Source organism: Bacillus rossius, chromosome 2, assembly GCF_032445375.1.
Source record: "Bacillus rossius redtenbacheri isolate Brsri chromosome 2, Brsri_v3, whole genome shotgun sequence".
NCBI classification, from domain to species: Eukaryota; Metazoa; Arthropoda; class Insecta; order Phasmatodea; family Bacillidae; genus Bacillus; species Bacillus rossius.
Genome location: NC_086331.1, coordinates 19,776,567 through 19,791,603, shown reverse-complemented (window position 1 = coordinate 19,791,603; position 15,037 = coordinate 19,776,567). Strand labels below are relative to the sequence as shown.

General features: G+C 33.7%; 1 protein-coding gene across 2 annotated transcripts in view; it reads left to right on the top strand.

Annotated features, from left to right (window-relative positions):
• Nucleotides 1-15,037, top strand: part of LOC134529149 (putative fatty acyl-CoA reductase CG5065) — a 226,927-nt gene that overhangs the window by 8,414 nt on the left and 203,476 nt on the right. For both annotated transcript variants that reach the window (XM_063362922.1, XM_063362920.1), the window contains exon 2: nt 7,468-7,556. The gene's annotated coding sequence lies outside the window, so the exon portion shown is untranslated. The remainder of the gene's footprint in view (nt 1-7,467; nt 7,557-15,037) is intronic.

The following is a 15,037-nucleotide window of genomic DNA, read 5'->3' as shown; positions in this document are numbered from 1 at the left end:
ATTATTCTTCAGTCCCAACTCAGTTACGTTAATACGAGTAGATCCTATTAATGACGACCATCGTAGTATATAGGTATCGATGGTCACTATTACTAATATTTCTTGAAGTAATATTATTACTTTCATATAGCTTTATTGTACAAAATGTTGGAGCATCGTAATAAATCTTCTGGTCTATTGTAAAGTTCGACTAAGACTGTTTGTTCCATTCAAAGCTTATTTCTGTTGATAGTCCTCAACCCACCTCCAGTGAAACATAAGTAGATCGCCTTATGCTTAACTTTATTTGCTTTTGACTACTTGCCATTCAAGTTACTATTTTGTATCAGTTTCACAAAATTAATTTGATTTAGCAAAGATAAATATATATTTAAATATAAGCTAGTAAATCATTGCAATAGCAACCAAACACTTAACACATACCTTCATGATCCAAGGACAAAATAATTAACATATTAATTTCATGAACTGAATACTTGTTCTGTGTATGCTAGGTTTTGCTCTTTATAATGTCTTTCATTACAAGTTGATATTTTGAGCACTATCTTTGGCTTAGCATAATAAAATAATTTGCCCTAAAATACTAAATAGCTTCAATATTCAGAAGTCAAATTTCAAACCTAGGTTTTACACCACTTCATAAAACACATTGCCCATTCTATAAACAAATACACCAGGACAGGGAGAAGCCTAAGGTCTGAATGGCCTGATTAGAAGTGCAGGTTGCTACGAGCTACATTTTGTGTGTGTGTTTTGCAACAGGTTACTTATGAAAACAATAGACTCATTTTTTCTTGTCAGAACATGCAAATGGTGTGCCATACAAAATCTAGACTATATTGGCATAATAGTCTTGAGTATTAAAAACATTTAAGGGTGTTTGAAAAATCCTAGATCAAAAATTTTAATCCTTTTGAAAAAATGCTGCATAATGACACTACCTCTCCCATTTCTCTATCTTAATTAGGTGTCACTTTTTAGAAAAACCTCGCTAGACTTAATTTTACCATGTTAAACGTTTTCAATATACCTGCCGGAATGTTTTTTATGATGAAATGATGATTTTGCCTTATTGTGTATAGAAATTATATTAACCACTGCACAGGGTTCCTGTGGACAGGGAAAATCTGGAAAACAGGTAAACTCAAGGAAATGAAAAGGTGTATTCAAAACCTGGAAAAATAAGGCAATTATAAAAAAAATGTTAGTTATTAAACTGTATTACTAATTTTTAATACTATTGCATTCCTTTAGTGTCTTGAAACCAGTCTATAATTTAATCACAAATTCATGTGTATCTGTTTAAATTAAACATAAGAGGAACAATCATTTATGTACCTATTGATTTAATTACGTATATGAAGCATCAAATGTTGATAGTCATTTTCCCTGAGCACAATAATGTAGTATTTCATAGTTTTATAAATATAGTGGTTTTATATTACAGACTGGTAGCGTTTGTTGCATAGCATTTATGGAAATGATAACAGTTGAACTGTGTTATGTGGGAAGAGATTTATGGTTAATTTGACATGTGATGTGTAGTTGAAACTTGTTTTGATATGTATTTGTGGTTTAATATGATTATGTTATCTTGTAAGATTGGTTATTGAGACAGGGAAAAAAATGTTAGGTTGGACAGGAAAAACTCAGGAAAATTGTGTAGATTATAGTGTGGGAACCATGACTGCAAAATCCGAAGATAATGTTATGTTTTGTGGATACCACATGCAGTCAAAAATGTAAATGTAAATTTCATTGTCATTTACTTGTCACTAATATAATTTCCTAGGTAGACAGGTAACTGATGTTTCACTGTACACGTAATTTTCTATTCATATGTCATATTTATTGTATTTTCATATTCCAATTATTCTACTGTAAACTGAAATTCTCTATGCTTGTGTGCTTGGAAATCACAAGGCAAAATAAAATTTTAGAAGTTCACTTTAGCCGTAAATAACAGAACTGAGTTTTATTTGACCAACTGTTGTAGTGGCTTTCTATAATATGTGTCTTAGTCAAGGCAATTGTGTTTTTGAACCTGTGTATGTTGCCAGAGTCATTGTGGCTGACCTTGCTTGTGAATTTTTCTACGTAACTGTTGGTTACGTGTACTACGTTGGGTGTGTTCAAGTTAAATGAAAGAGCAGTAAACATTTGCTCGTAACCCCATGGTCATAAACTCTGAGTAATTAACACTTGGTCACAAGGAAAACAAACGTCATCAAAGATGCTTGTCATACACTTTGTAAAGTGTGCGGTGCAGTGTGTGTCCATTCACTTAGTGTAACCTTAGATGAGAGGTTGCGCACATCAAGTCCTTGGCCTGGATGGAAGTGTGTGTGTAAGGTTTTCCTACAGATCTTACGTTATGAGATAGAACAGGACTGGTCCCAAAATGCAGTGGAATATATTCTCTCTTATAACATTAAAAAAGTAAAAATTCAGAAAAATATTATTTATACAACTGTAGTGTCTCTCATATTGCATACAGACTAAATGGTGTATGCTGTTATCACAGTGATACTTTGTAGTGAATTTCAGGAGACATTCTTCTTGGTTGAGTTGTTGCATGTGCCAGTAATAATATAATTTAAAGTTCCTCCTGGAGTAGGCGCGACACATGTAATGCCTGTCCCTTTACCTACTACATGGAACTTCCATTAGTGGGCTACTTTCTGTCCTGTGGAGTCCGGGGTGTCATACTGTGTGGAGCGTTTTGTGGGCTGCTAGGTAATTTTTGCATGAAGTTGTGTAACTAGGACGCCATTGTCCTCATAGCTTCAAGTGTTAAGACGGGAGACTTCGATGACGTGACACTTCGTGGGGCTAGGAGACCTTTCCATAGGGGGACCCAACAAGTATAAAAGGCAAGGCTGGCCTGCGACGAGAGAGAGGCTGGGGATGACACTGGCGAATCCTCGGAGTGACACGAGAGTGAAGTGATACAGGCTCGAGAGGCGTGCAAAGGAGTTGGGTGTGCACAAGAGTCCTGGTGAGAAGATTCAGAGAAGTGAGAGAGCCAGTGAGGAGAACAGCGAGAGAGACTGAGCAAGTAAGGAGCTCGGGCAAGTGAGGAAGTCTCTTTGGCAGCGATTTCTGTGAGGGCGACCGGCGAGAGATAGTCTGGAGAGTCTGTAAGGTAGCAATATTGGGCAATGGACAGACTTCGAGTGTCCAGGACAGTGCTGCAGCATGTTAGGGAAGTCAGTAGTGGGAAGCAGTGTCTTGGAACAGAAGTGTGTGAGGGAGTTGAGCTGAGTTCCGGTGAGGAGAGTAAATGGTGGACCTATGAAGAACCTATTAAACTGAGTTTAGATTTGTGGACAGTCAATTAAATTGCTATAACTTAGGAAATATTGTTAGTATTACTCAATAAATAAAACTATAATTAATTAATTGAGGCTCTCCTTTTTTGACCTATAATCCCATATGTAGAAATATTATTTTAGGCATCTCTTGAAATATATTTCATTTTCATTCACTATTCATGCCAATCCATAATATTTCCATTACTAGTTATAGTATTTTATAGCATTTATAGCATTTAGCCATGCTATATGCCATACTTGGCATACACTACTGAAACTACTTTTTCATAAAATCTTTGCACAGTAGTAGTACAACATACTACTTAATCATGTCCTAGCCAATACATATCCAAAATTAATTAATGAAATTAAGGAAAATCATGACCGAGTCTTGTTCAGGGGTGTTGCAGAGCAGGTTCCCTGCCAGAGCTTGTACAAGGTAGACCGTTGTGGGCTGTTTATTGTGTCTGACAAACATAAACATGTATGCTATGTTTGAGTTAGTTTGTTTAGCTAAGATGGAAAAAGCTTTTACAGTGTGCATATAAGAGGTAGTCAGAAGTGCTCTGTCTGGCACCTGCATAGTCCCAAATACTGCCTGATCATCCGAAGTCTACTGTGCTACAGTGCATTTCAGCCTGTGAGCACTATGGAATCAATTTCTGGGAGATGTTAGATATAACTTGTGCTTTGCTAAGAATTTTTTTTAATGTGTGATGGACAGTATATTTTCTTGGGGGGAATAATAATTTAATGGCTTGGTAGGAGGGATATAACAGTAAGTTTTAAGTAAATTATTTTTCAAATTTGAATTTTTAAAAAATTAAAATTAAGATCTTTTATTCAGATAATTATTTTAATAAGCTATGAACATCGGCAAAATAATGTAGAATTATATACATATGTATTTTATTAAAAACCATGGATTCTTAGTGCATTGAACTAAATATTTAATTTTAAACGTAATTTTAATTTTTAAGTGGCCTTTAAATGTTGGCCTCTTATACATATTTGCTTTTGGTTGAATAAATGTGTCTGAGAACTGTTCCATATTGCAAGAATCCTGCTGTATTATAGAACATACATTGTTAGAAATAACCACATTGAAGGGAGGTAGTAAAACAAAATCACCTGCATAGTAACAAATTGCTAAAACATAAATAATGAAAGGAAAAATAATGAAATAAATCATTCACATTGTTTGAAAAAGTAAATTCACATTTTAATAATGATAATAATTTATTCAATTAGTTTAGCCACTTTGATGGTAAAGGGTTTCTTGTTGAATGTTTGTGTGTAGAGGCTGAAGGCTCGGTCTCACAGGCTGAGTTTATTTCATTTTAGTGCCATTACTATTAATTATTTATTCTGAGGCAAGAGATGTAAAATTAAAGGAAAAGCACTCGAATAATAGGAATGACAAAACTGAAAATGAAATCATGGCGTGTGAGACTCAACCTTAAGGTGACTGGACCTCCAAGATCATAGTGGGCTCTTATCACTTGGACACTGACATTGTGCTCATAAATTTGTTTTATCTTTGGGTTAGGATTGAACCTCTGACTCTTGGAAAAGTATGTGTTGACCAGATCAAAACTATGTGTGTGACTCATACTAATTTATGTGCAGTCATCAAATAATTTGTTGCCTACTATATTAATTCAGTTGTATATTCTTTAAGGCTTTATTTACACATCTGTGCAATATGTAAAATGCCACTTTTTTGCATTAACCTGTAAAACCTGTTCCTGTTTTTATTTATTTATTTATTTTATTTATTACTGCATTTATTCCTGAGTATAATCCTTAGAGATAGGGATACTGGTGTCACTTGTTTGATACAAATCCTTATTTCTGTCATCATATTTACCTAATTCTTCTGAATATGACATGACCTTAAATACATTTTTCTCCTATCTTCTTTTCTACTCTTTTAATAATTCACTCTTGTCACTTCCAAACAGCAAGAGAAGCAGTTCATTTCTCATAATAAACATTTATTTGTAATTTTTCCATTTGTTGCATTACTTTGGTACCTGCTCTACATTTGCACCTTTTTATATGTTTATTATCCTATTCAATTATGCTCTGTGCTTATCCTTTGAAGTATTGTTTCTGTTTCATATAGTATCTGTGTTACCATATTGGTTAAATAGTTTGTTTACTGCAATAGTAAATTTCTTTGGCTTAATTCATATGAAACTGATGTCTATGTGACATACTGCTAAATGCTTTTTCATTCTAAGTTTATTCAAATTTAATAGAAATATGTTAAGTATAAGGGTTAAAAAAAAAAAAGATTTATTAGAATAAAATAAATGTTTTATATTATCAATAAATATTTTAGGTGAATCTTATTAGTGATCAAAGATATAAACTTGTTTTTGTATGAAGTTTTTGATTTTAAAAAGTTATTTTTGGATCTAACTAAACCAGTTAGAAAAAAAAAACACTTTGTTAAAGATTCCAAAAATAAAAATAAAACCCTTTTCTGTTTTTATATGTTCATATGAATGTATGTCCCCTATTAAATTTGCACTTGTAAATAATGTGGATTAAATTTCATATTTGAAATTTATTTCAGTTTCTAGTTTTGATAATAAACTTGGTAAAAATTGTTGATAAACATTTTCACTTTACTTAGGCCCTAAATTACATACATAAACAATATTAAAAATATGCTTATCATTTTACAACATATTCATAAAAATAACTTTTAACATACAAACTAAACCACTTCCTGTTTTCAATTAATGGTACTTAAATCTTTTTGCAGAACCTAAGTTGGTGTTTGTTAACTTTGCATTATTGTTAAAATTAAAAATAATTCCCAAGGATATTGGAGACAAGCACTGGAACTTTTTTTACTGCAATATTAAATAGTTTGAAATACTACTTACAAATTATAAATTGCATTAAACAACGTACACAGTAAAAAAATTATCTTTAGTTAATTTATAGTAACCCATAACTTTTATTAAGGATATATACGTACACACACACATGCACGACAGTAGCCTTTAAATAACATGATCTTTATTAACTTTATAACATGACTAAGGTTGTAAAATTTTTATGATTAAATTGTTCTTTTTTTATATTTTACAAGAATAACAAAAATATTTATGGAATGTTTAAATTTATTAATTTAAGTTTGACAATATTGTATTAGAAAATATTTGTTATTATAAAGTTAACAAAAATTTCTTATTTTACAAATTTTTTCAATTACAACCATTGTTACTAAATATTGTTTTACAAAAAACTAATACTTTTCTTAATTTATTAATTATAATATAAAATAACTTAAATTTTCTTATTTTTCTAAACTTTACTTGAATGAAAACATTAGTTTTTTTTGTCTCCTCAAGAATAATTTAAATATATTTACTGTTTTAATTAGATGTTTATAATAGCCACTTTTGCTTTGACTTTTATGGAATTGGTTTTGAGTTTTACAATGTTAAAAAAATGTTGGGAAGTGTGTAGAATATTTTGCACTTTTAATTACATTGTTCAAGAATATTAGAAAACTTTAGGTTCCACCACATGGAAATTAAGAATGATAATTTTATTTGAGTTTATTTTAAATACTATCAGTTTCATGGGGAAAACATAGTATAATTTTATTTGAATGCAAAATAAAATCACATTTACTACATTTGAAATACAAAAATATTTACTCCTAGGAAATGATAAATTTGATTAAATTACTTTTTCATTTTATTTATTTTCATTTACTTGACTATACAAATGTTTTCACACATTGGTAAGAGACAAGTCAAAGTATAAGTTAAATATACAAAAAATACAAAAATGAAAGTAAAAAAAAAACACCTTTATAGGTACAAATATAGCCTCTACACATAATAGTAGGTACACATATACACATATGGGTTCAAAACAGTAATACAAGTACAAATATAGCCTATACAGACAAAATAGATATAAATATGTATAGATAAAATTAAAACAGTAATACACAAGAGATGACTGTAGATTACTTAATCTTGTAAAAATTTAAAAATTATTTGTTTTTTGTTGTAATTCTATTGTGATTCTGAATAGTACCTTGGCAATGTTAAAGGTTCAGATGTATTTAAGTTTTACAATGACTATAATATTTACAATAAATGTGTTATATTTTGTGTAGTGATCCTCTGCTTCATATTTATGTACCTGACAAAGGAAGACCACTATTATTTGCTCAACTGCAAGTGGACATGAGCGATGTTTGTTCATGTGAGTACATTTTCTATTTGTTGCTGTGTTATACTTTGCTGCTAATAATTAAAATGTTTGCTAAGATTGCTTTTGCATGTATTGCTAGAGAACTAATTAGACAAAATGTACAAAATATACTTGAAAGTGCAAAATGTATTTTTATTTATTTTTTCCATCAGTAAACAAAACATTAAATTGTGTATATTTTATTATCAGTGGCGTGACCATATTTTTAAACTGTAGTGATTAATGTTTGTTTACCTACATTTGTTTATAAATGAACTGTTGATTTTTAAAATATTAATAAATATTGACTGGCCGTATACATTAAGCTTGCGCTAGATTTAGGTTGGACAGCTATTCCTGGGTTTAAACTCTCTCTGAAAATTTGTATTGTGTTAAAAAACAGCGATGCAAGTCATAGTCTTTGTAGGGTTGACATTTGGGGATTATTTTATTACAGTCAAGGTGGACTTTTGTCTTGGTCACGGATATTGATTTATTGAAATAAAAAGTAGACTACTTGCTAATACAACTCCGTAATATGGGTGGCATGTGTCCTCGCATTAACTAAAGATATTTTTTTTAGATTGCTCATTGGGTTAGAATGAAAAATTTAAATCCAGAAACATATAGAAAAACATTTTGTTGCTGGGTGAAGGAGGTAAGATGAGACTGAATTACCAATTATTCTCTCGCTGGATAATTACAGAAATTCAATTAGAATCAGTGGTGCATAGCATAGGCTATATTAATTAAAGGAAACTTATATTTTAATTTTGCCAACATTCAGGAAATAATACAGTTTTGATTATTTACTGTGAATATTTCAAATGTGGCTAATTTTAGTTTTGAGAGGTAGTTTTAACACCTTATACAGAGAACAGACCTATGCCACTGGTTGAAGAAATAAAAGCAGAACACAATTTTATTGTCTGGAACTGTGCAACACGTGTTTTCCAGCATAAGGCAGGGTAAACATTGATAAATAAGGCTGGCTGGCACTCATAAGAGCCGGCTGCCCTGCTTGAAGATATAATTGTTATTCCAGCCATCTTGAAGAATGTGTGTGTGGGGGGTGCTGTCACAACTTAGAAACACACAAGATAGAATCTTCTAAGTTATGCCTGTTCTAAGTTGTGTGTTTCTAAGTTATGACAGTTCTAAGTCATGTGTTTCTAAGTTGTGATAGTGTTACCTAGTCGTTGGAAATTAGAATGGCAACAAGAGCTTAAGGAAACACAGAGCAATGTATAACACATATTTAGTACGGCATGTACAGAGATTTATTCACACATTATACAAACACATATAATCCTCATACATTAATATAAATTTTCTTATTATGTTGGCTGTTACACATTACTGCTACAATTCATGTTCCAGCGATTACCAACAAAACACCTGAAATAAACTTATACAAAATTACGTACCATTCACTACTTTTTAAACATTTTCTCATAACCACACGAATTATTCCTCAATAAATAATTCTAACTGGACCCTTTTCTTTTAGTTATAATTACAAATTCTTTTTAATACAAATACTTAAACCTTCAATTACAGATCAAAATTAGACATTGTTTTAACAGTACCAGAGACTTAGGAACGAGATATTTCTAACACAATTTAAATTTCAACACTTCTCCCCAAATAAAATTGACTAAAATCTTCAGTGTCGTTTAAGTGATAGCGGCGAGTGTTTTTTTTTATTTCCGTTGATCCTTGACCTGATCACCCCAGTCGGACCGGAAACATCGACGGAGCGAATTTCTTTATTCTACCTCTGCCGCCGTGCTGATTCCCTGATACTTGCACATTTTCGCCGGCTCTGAATTCACACTATTTGGTAATAAAACTAACACTATACTAGTGCAGAAAATTGGAGACAAATAAATCACCTAACATGCTGTTGCTTGAAATTATTTTAAAACAGTTTTTCATTAAAAATTTACCTCCTTGTTTATGTTCTTTAGTAGTCTTAAACGCCACGACTGGTAGTCCCGCTAATGCCACTGCACTACGCCCTTAATGTTTTACTCAAGTAGTAGCACCTTTTATTTTCACCGTATTAATAGAACGAGAAAAAATATTTTTTTTAAAGTATTGCTGAGCAGAACTCTGTTATGCTCCTAGTCGCAAACCACTTCATGACCCTCGGCGGAATTTTCTATGTTCCCCTTGGTCATTTTACTGCAAAGTCCGACACATACTTTTTACTTCCGAAGTCCCGTGCCAACTTGCAAATTGTTTCTGGGCTACCACTGAATTATTACCAAGTCCGTAACTGACTTGTATAATTTGCGGCCTCTCTTACCGCCTTTTTCGGCATCCAGGCGCAGCTTGAAGACCTCAGCGGGCAGCCTTTCGGCGTCGATGATCGCAGGTGCGGGTCGTGGTCACCGCATTATTCACGCAGCCGGTTGAGAGAAGACTCTGTGGAACTCGTGCTAGCAGCCTGCTTATATACTCGCTGCGCTCCATACTAAAACAGCGAGGAATATTCTGGACATCCTGAATCGGAAACGCGGCTCGGAAACTTCCGACCACATCCACGTGCTCCGATCAATGGCGATTCGGCACGAGTGGACCCGAGGATCTGCTATCCAACGCGCATCAATTGAAATTCGCGCGCCGAGTCCGTGCAGTGTATGGCGGGTGGTATCCCACTAGCCCGCAGGGGCGAGTTTCCTCGTTACGCAGTACCAACCTGCGTAACATATCTCCACAGGACGGCGAATCGAAAACTCCGGCTTTCGATCAGATATCACTTAGGTCTAAGTTTCTGTTTAACATCAAAAAAAAAAAAAACAAGATTCCAACACATGTATACACATGACATTACCCAGACAAATGTATTTATAATTGGGGTCACAAGCAGATATTATATTACTAAACTCAAGCCATTGTCAGTTACTAGTACCCATTTCTAATAAATTGTTTTACTCAGGTTTCTTAGACATTGTAGGACATATATTACTCCAATGCCCTATATCCCCACATTTAAAACAAGCCCCCTTTTTATGGTCTTGTCGGTTTCTGTCAACGGTAGTTTTATCAGTTGGATTACCGCCCCTTTTTCGGTAATAACAATTACTCGTCACATGATTTGTTTTTCCACAAGTTTCACATCTAGCCCTCTCTAAATACTTTATAGGCTTATTTTCTATTTTAATTTTATGTTTTCCCATACTCATCCTACATTCGGCCTTCGAAACAACCTCTATTAGCTCCTCTATGGATGATGGTTTCTGAACCAGACAATGGGTACGAATTTCGGGGCAAAGATTATCCTCAATAATCTCGACTAACTCTAACTCCGAATAGGGATTCCCTAGCACTTTAACATACTTGGTAATATCAGTCACGCATGCCAGAGCTGACTCGTCTTCCCCTTGACTTCTACAGATAAACCTATCCCGCAGTCGCTCGCGTGTTTTCTGATTAGTGTTAAAAAGGATCATTTCCTGTTTAACTTGCTCCCAAGCCCAATTATTACATTGTGCCTTAATTACCAGTGCCCTTAACTCACTCGGCACATGGGTTAACAATAAGCTGAAAATTGATCCTGAATTCAAAATATTCAAGTCAAGGACTTCCTCCACTAAACACAAAAATAGTATTATATTTTCAGGTTCACAATTTTTCAAGACTGGCAAGTGATCTAACACCGGTTTAACTATGAACTCCAAACATCTACTTTCCTTTATCTTAGGTATGCCCGGTATATGTCCGTCGGAAGAGGACTCACTACTTTTGTTGAAATGGGCTCGTGCTCGTTGTCTAAGTTCGTCCATCGTCATGTTCTCCGGGTCCACGTCGGGCAGTTTCAGGTCCACTAACAGTCGTCCCAGCGTAGCCTTGGATAAATCCTGGATCCAACCAGTCCCTGTAAAAGGCATTGTAAGGCAGTAATTTACACTTATACACAAAATACAAACAATACTAAAAACCTTCATTAGCAAACTGTGACTTCAACCTCTTGTGCTCAAAACCCTCTTTCTTTTTGAAATTTGAAATTTTGTAATTTTACTGAACTGAACCAACCAATGTGTGTTCTGACACACCGCACACACTCTGTGAGCAGAGTGGCGCAATTTTCTTGTTACCTAGTCGTTGGAAATTAGAATGGCAACAAGAGCTTAAGGAAACACAGAGCAATGTATAACACATATTTAGTACGGCATGTACAGAGATTTATTCACACATTATACAAACACATATAATCCTCATACATTAATATAAATTTTCTTATTATGTTGGCTGTTACACATTACTGCTACAATTCATGTTCCAGCGATTACCAACAAAACACCTGAAATAAACTTATACAAAATTACGTACCATTCACTACTTTTTAAACATTTTCTCATAACCACACGAATTATTCCTCAATAAATAATTCTAACTGGACCCTTTTCTTTTAGTTATAATTACAAATTCTTTTTAATACAAATACTTAAACCTTCAATTACAGATCAAAATTAGACATTGTTTTAACAGTACCAGAGACTTAGGAACGAGATATTTCTAACACAATTTAAATTTCAACACTTCTCCCCAAATAAAATTGACTAAAATCTTCAGTGTCGTTTAAGTGATAGCGGCGAGTGTTTTTTTTATTTCCGTTGATCCTTGACCTGATCACCCCAGTCGGACCGGAAACATCGACGGAGCGAATTTCTTTATTCTACCTCTGCCGCCGTGCTGATTCCCTGATACTTGCACATTTTCGCCGGCTCTGAATTCACACTATTTGGTAATAAAACGAACACTATACTAGTGCAGAAAATTGGAGACAAATCACCTAACATGCTGTTGCTTGAAATTATTTTAAAACAGTTTTTCATTAAAAATTTACCTCCTTGTTTATGTTCATTAGTAGTCTTAAACGCCACGACTGGTAGTCCCGCTAATGCCACTGCACTACGCCCTTAATGTTTTACTCAAGTAGTAGCACCTTTTATTTTCACCGTATTAATAGAACGAGAAAAAATATTTTTTTTAAAGTATTGCTGAGCAGAACTCTGTTATGCTCCTAGTCGCAAACCACTTCATGACCCTCGGCGGAATTTTCTATGTTCCCCTTGGTCATTTTACTGCAAAGTCCGACACATACTTTTTACTTCCGAAGTCCCGTGCCAACTTGCAAATTGTTTCTGGGCTACCACTGAATTATTACCAAGTCCGTAACTGACTTGTATAATTTGCGGCCTCTCTTACCGCCTTTTTCGGCATCCAGGCGCAGCTTGAAGACCTCAGCGGGCAGCCTTTCGGCGTCGATGATCGCAGGTGCGGGTCGTGGTCACCGCATTATTCACGCAGCCGGTTGAGAGAAGACTCTGTGGAACTCGTGCTAGCAGCCTGCTTATATACTCGCTGCGCTCCATACTAAAACAGCGAGGAATATTCTGGACATCCTGAATCGGAAACGCGGCTCGGAAACTTCCGACCACATCCACGTGCTCCGATCAATGGCGATTCGGCACGAGTGGACCCGAGGATCTGCTATCCAACGCGCATCAATTGAAATTCGCGCGCCGAGTCCGTGCAGTGTATGGCGGGTGGTATCCCACTAGCCCGCAGGGGCGAGTTTCCTCGTTACGCAGTACCAACCTGCGTAACAATAGTTCTACGTTACGACGTTTCTAAGTTGTGTGGTTCTGCATTGCTTGTTTCTAAGTTACGTGTTTCTAATTTATGACAGTTCTAAGTTGTGATTTTCTAAGTTGTGATAGTTCTAAGTAATGACTTTCTAAGTTTTGACTTTCTAAGTTATGGCAGTTCTAAGTAGTGTGATTCTGCATTGTGTGTTTCTAAGTTATGATCGTTCTAACTTATGACAGTTCTAAGTTACGTGGATTTTTTCGAGGTTTCTAAGTTATGACTGTTCTAAGTTATGTGTGGTTCCCTGTGTGTGGTATTAGAAGTCGGTCAATCTCAGTTGTAGATTCTTAAATCTATTGTTACTTCAACTAACTAAACTATCACAGCAAATTCGGGGAAATAGTGTAGTATACCACAAAACCACTTACATTTCGGTAATTTTTAAAAAAAAATTTCCCTAAAAAATATTTGACTTATAATACAATATTTCTCCAGAAATTCTTTGGCAACTAACAAGGTTTGGCTTACATCATGACTTCAAAAATACTATAACAACATTATAGCAAGGCTAACATTTTTGTAGTAAAAAAACATAAGAGGCCCATGAAGTAACAGGACTTATTTTTTTTTGTAACAGCATTGCGGCATGCTATTTTCAAAGCTATATTTGTCTCACTGGTTGTTCTTCCTATATTACGTTGACTTCCTCTGATAGAGAGGAAGTTAATAAGGCTGAAGAAAAAGGCATATGATTCAATTTTATATGGCTGCCAGGCTCCTGGGCACCTCTGGTAATGAAGCAGTTGATACCACAGGAAAGAAAGCTTGAAGTTTTATCTATGTGATGTGCTGCAGGTAGCCACTTATTCGAGAGGTGCTTTAAGGGGGTGCCTCCCATTTCAGGTCATGATTTTATATTTATACTAGTAGCGAAACCCGGCGTTGCTCGGGTTAAGATACATCGCATGTTTAATGGTATAAAAATTATATAAGTATACATTTTTTAACATGGATATTATATATTTCTATTTTAGATATTGAGAGACTTATTCGGCCATTAAACATGCGGTGTATATAGAGTATATCTAATAGAGTAAACTTATTAACGAATTAAAATTATTTTAAGAAAAAGTTTAGTAAATGAAAAATTCATGTGTTATTTACATATTATATTATTCATATACATATTACATTATATATTGACATATATTATACATTTACATATTGACATATATTATACATTTACATATTGACATATATTATACATTTACATATTGACATATATTATACATTTACATATTGACATATATTATACATTTACATATTGACATATATTATACATTTACATATTGACATATATTATACATTTACATATTGACATATATTATACATTTACATATTGACATATATTATACATTTACATATTGACATATATTATACATTTACATATTGACATATATTATACATTTACATATTTATTTTAGTATTATTTTTTTCTCGAACATTCTAAATCGATCATAATCAATTGCACTCATTTTGGAACTTTCAAGATCATTCGGAAAATTTCTAAAACTTTCTCGATTATTATAAATCGATCATAAGAAATTTCACTCATTTTGGAACTTTCCAGATCATTCGGGAAAATTCGAGAACGTTCTCGAACATTCTAACTCGATAATAACAGTTTTGGACATTTTGGAACATTCTTGATGAAGCCAGAAATTTGTAGAACTTTCTCAAACATTCTATATAGATTATAATAGTTTGCACTCATTCTAGAATTTTCTAGATTGTTCCAGATATTTCTAGAACTTTCTAGAACATTCCAGATCAATTATAAGAGTTTTACACATTTTGGTACTTTCTAGAACATTCCAGATCAATTATAAGAG